The 5,000-nt window shown below is 40.5% G+C and overlaps 1 protein-coding gene across 1 annotated transcript in view; it reads right to left on the bottom strand.

Moving 5' to 3' along the window:
* The window catches only part of LOC138980268 (carbohydrate sulfotransferase 1-like), a 20,518-nt gene extending 19,728 nt beyond the window's left edge, over nt 1-790 (bottom strand). The window contains exon 1 of the mRNA XM_070353119.1: nt 724-790. The gene's annotated coding sequence lies outside the window, so the exon portion shown is untranslated. The remainder of the gene's footprint in view (nt 1-723) is intronic.
* Nucleotides 791-5,000: the final 4,210 nt, after the last annotated feature.

Genomic DNA, 5,000 nt, shown 5'->3' with positions numbered 1-5,000 from the left:
TCGTACCTACCGCGGTAGTCAGCGTGTCCGCATTTTTGACGGTACCTCTCGGTCCTTTCCGCTGAAGTTTGGTTTGCCTCAGGGCTGCGTTTTGTGCCATATTGTACGTTTTATCACGAGCCATCCAGAGAAGTTTGGTGTGCCTGAGTGCTCCATTCTGGGCCATTTTTACGTTATATATACAGCTTGGTTTCACGAGTCATCCAGCAACAGTAATGTCCTATATATATATATACAGATAAGAGAAGGCTAAAGTGAAAAAGATCGATGGGAGGAAGGGCAGTCTTATTTTGTGTGGAATCTTTCTTCTTCTTCTTCTTGTCGATCACACTTGTTATATTGTCAGCCCGGACAGCGAGACGAATGATGTCGTCTTCTCCAGGTCTTCCTTTCCTCCGTACAGCTTGCATTGGGGGGAGACTGCAGTTGGCCACACGGTTTTTCTCAGACTCTCAAGGATGGTGCATCGCCGGAGGATGTGTTCAGTGGTCTGGTCTTCTAGTCCACAGCTGCACGTAGGGAATCTTTCAAATTGTGTGACGTGAATTGAGAAGAAGGAGGTATAGTTGGTGCTGGTGCTCTTCCAATCATGAATGTGTGTATAATAACGCCTTAGTTAAACATAAATCTTCATGTAAGTGGAAACATTTTTAGAAGTTTACACTGAAACCAAAGAAACTGTCGTTTCTCTACAGTCAACAAAAGACATACACAAATACTTACCAGCGATGACGTTATAATTAGTCCTTCTTCAACGTTGTTTCTCCCTCGGTCTTGCTCAGCTGTGACCAGTGACTTACACACTTACACTATTAGTCAGTCTTTCAGCTTCCACTTTTTCTTCATCGAACGCGCACTTTACACGCCAAAACCGTGGCTGTACACACATATACACTGAGCCCAAAAAGTTAAGGATATTTTTCAGTGGAATAGCCCAGATGTTAAACAGCAGTTTTTTGATCAGAAATATACGTGTATTTGAAGATCAGTCTTTCTTCTGCTCAAAAATGTGTTTCTGGAATCTGAGTAATATTTTGGTATGACGTCACAGGTCCGTAACCACGCCTACCCTCAAAAATGGCGTTTTTTGACGGCATGATTCACTTTCAACCGTCGAAACAGTGTCTTAAACTGAATGATATTTTACATTTTTTACATCCAAAAGTTTATTTGGTGTCTTACCTAACAGTTCATACACATTTCGTTCAAATCCGTCGCTAAGTCAGGCTGATCTAGCGTGTAAAAGAGAGCGACCACAATCCTGAAAAACAGCAACAAATCCAGGGTTTTTGTCGTTTGTTTGTTGGGTAGCTGCAGTTGATATGCAATAAATTTAAAACTACAAATAGCAGCCTCGCCAAATTTCACAGAATGATAACAAAGACCCTCATCTGGATTCGCGCTAGTACTTGGAGCAAACAGAACCCGAGAATGAACGTTGTAACGGTTTTCCGTTAAACATTTGCAAACGTTCGTAACGTCCTTGAAACAAATGTGACATGCACGTTACTTTGTTCACTTTGCAAAAAATGGTGTCATTACATGTGTGCCAAGTTTCAGAAACATTCTTTCATGGGCTCAAAAGACATAGCCTCATGCTCACGACTTTGAAGAAATTAAAAGTAAAATCTTACTCCACTACGCTATTCTATTTTTAGACGATGACGTCTGCAAAACTCATATCAAGGTGGCTGAGTGGTCAGGACACACACTTTCCACTATCAAGGTTAATTGCACAAAGCGCAGCGATTGAAACCTTTTTCTTTTATATAAGATCTGCTGTTAGGTGTGTTGTTTTTAAAATTTGTCTTTGGCACGGTGTTCTGGTGTGCAAGCGCGTGAATTTATGCATCTGTCTGTCTGTGACTACGTGTGTGTTTGTATACATGTGTGCATGATAAAAAAAATAATCCGAAGACCTCCAAATAATTATACTTTTTGAGTTTGTGTGACTGTTCCCGTAGCTTGATGTTCACGGTTTACGAATTAAGGGACAACCAAAAAGGCGTTCTCTCTGTGATATAACGGACAGATAACGGTTCTCTGTATACTAGGCCGTTATGACCTCGAGACAATGCTCTTACAGACTTAAACACTTGGCGATGTCCATCCCCACAGCTCTATTTCGTAGCATTCCAACTGTCTGATTCGTCACAGCAAATGCCAGATTGTGTCTCGCCGCTATCAAGACGACGATGAGAAAAACCCAGTGTTGTCTCCATCTGACGTCATTTTTTTAAATTATATGACGTCATGTCTGCATTCTTCTGTCTTTTTGATTCTTTGTCTTCTTTACTTCTTTCTTATACAGCACAGCTGTGTTCAAAACACGTGAACAGTTCTTTTCTGCAACTGCTACTGAGCAAGTTGTTCACATCATGCGTGAAGGCTATACGCATCCTATCGGAGAACGAGAAACAAAATTATAGAAAAAGTCCTTTAAAAAAGTTGCGCGAAAGACACCAGGGACAGTATTTTTCACCTCTTTTCAAACGATCATAACTTTTGAGCCCGTGAAAGAATGTTTCTGAAACTTGGCACACATGTAATGGCACCATTCTGTGCAAAGTATACAAAGTTGAGTGCATGTCACATTTGTTTCTTGGACGTTACAAACGTTTACAAATTTTTAACGGAAAACCGTTACAACGTCCATTCTCGGATTCTGTTTGCTATAAGTACTGGAACATATACTGACGAGGGTCTTTGTCATCGTTCTGTGAAATTGTAGTTTTAAATTTATTGCATATCAACTGCGTCTACCCAGCAAAAACACCATAAAAACCTTCGATTTTTTGCCGTTTTTCAGGATTGTGGTCGCTCTTCTGTACACGCTGGATGAGCCTGACTGCGCGGCGGATTTGAACAAAATGTGTATGACTTGTTAGGTAGGACACCAAAAAACTTGTTGGTGTAAACAATGTAAAATATCATTCAGTTTAAGTTACCGTTTTGACGGTTGAAAGTGAATCATGCCGTCAAAAAACGCCATTTTTGAGGGTCGGTGTTGTCACGAACCTCTGACGTCATACCCAAATATTGCTCAGATTCCAGAAACACATTTTTGAGCAGAAGAAAGACTGATCTTCAAATACACGTATATTTCTGACCAAAAAAACTGCTGTTTAACATCTGGGCTATACCACTGAAAAAATATCCTTAACTTTTTGGGCTCAGTGTATATACATCACACACTGCACACTCCCTCTTTCTCTCGCGCGCCTTTCCCGACCTTGTTTGACTGGGCGAGTTAAAGGCCAAGTCCTTCCCCTTGTAAGCAACTCGACTCGCCATCATTCTCAGATCTGCCAAGGCTCGTGCTTGGGATAAGACCATCCCCCCATTTGGACACATACCAAACACCAACAGCCTGGGTGCTCTCTATGCATAGTGGGCATTGCTTGATGAACTAATCTCTTTCCGGATCCCGTGGTGTTTTTTTTTTTTAAATGAAATCAATTGATAGAAATAATACATCTGCGTAGGAGCAGTCATGGTGGTCGTTTTTGCTACGTGTCCAAGTGGAGGGATTGGGGGAGGGGGAGGGGGAGGTGAGAGAGAGAGAGAGACAGAGACAGACAGAGAGAGCGAGAGACAGAGAGAGAGACAAAGAGAGACAGAGAGAGAGAGAGAGAGACCGAGAGAGAGAGAGAGGGAGAGAGAGCGAGAGAGAGAGAGAGAGAGAGACAGACAGACAGAGAGAGAGAGAGATACAGAGAGAGAGAGAGACAGAGAGAGAGAGAGAGAGAGAGAGAGAGAGAGAGACCGATGTAGAGAGACAGATATAAAGAGACAGAGAAAGCGACAGAGAGAGAGACAGACAGACGGAAAGACCTGAAAAATCGGAAAAGAGAGAGAGTGTGCGTGTGTGGAGAGAGAGAGAGAGACAGAGAGAGAGACAGAGAGACCGATGTAGAGAGACAGATATAAAGAGACAGAGAAAGCGACACAGAGAGAGAGACAGACAGACGGAAAGACCTGAAAAATCGGTCAAGAGAGAGAGAGAGAGTGTGCGTGTGTGGAAAGAGAGAGAAAGAGAGAAAGAGAGAGATTAATTGATTGATTGATTAAACTTTATTACAGAAGGATGGAGATTTTAGGCATTGCCTAGTCTTACAATCTGTCCTTGCAAACAAAGACGAGAACAAAACAACACATGAAAAGAGTATATGGACACTACGAATTTGACGAAACATACATATGGTAATAAGTAACATTCAAAAGCAAATCAAAAGTTATAGATTAACTAAATAAAAACTATGAAGTATAAAGATAGCAAAAGTAACAATGATAATAGCAATGAAGGCAATGATGATGATTTCATGGTAATACGATTAATAACAATAAAATAATAATAATGATAATAATAACACTAATAATAATGATAATAATGAGTGCAAAGTTACGTTCAATAAGAACATGAGGTCCTGAATAAAAACAACAACAGCAAGCAAACAAATAGCAAGTCAAGTGTAGAAAAACAACAATCATAAAAAGAGAATCGTATCCCGTATCTTTTTCCATGCATAAATTGCATACACGCATGCTAATATACATGTGAAGCTATAAGATAACGTTTATGTATTGATTAAATTAGGTTGGTTTAAGATAACGGAATAAACCAATTTACGAATTGCCACAATGTTACAATAACTGTTTCACTTTGAATCAGACTTCGAACAAATGTCTGTGTGTTTGTTTTCTAAAGGCCTTGACTGATGGAATATGTTTAAGTACAGTTGGAAGCGAATTCCACACTGAAGATCCGGAGAATGCAAGACTAGACTTGTACACATCTAGTCGAGGGCGAGGTGGAATGAATTTACTGGAACCATACCTGTTGGTTGCCCTTTGAAATAGTGACTGAATGTACTCAGGGACTTTTTTGTTTGTAACTCTAAACATGAACAATGCTTTATTCAGTTTAGGCTGCTGGTTTAACGGAAGGAGGTCGAGCTGTTTTAGTTTCTTGTCAGTAGTGACTGATGAGTTAGGTACCA

The sequence above is a fragment of the Littorina saxatilis genome, linkage group LG11 (genome assembly GCF_037325665.1).
Source record: "Littorina saxatilis isolate snail1 linkage group LG11, US_GU_Lsax_2.0, whole genome shotgun sequence".
NCBI lineage: Eukaryota > Metazoa > Mollusca > Gastropoda > Littorinimorpha > Littorinidae > Littorina > Littorina saxatilis.
The sequence above is the reverse complement of the archived record's forward strand: the minus strand, read 5'-3'. Positions and strand labels throughout refer to the sequence as shown.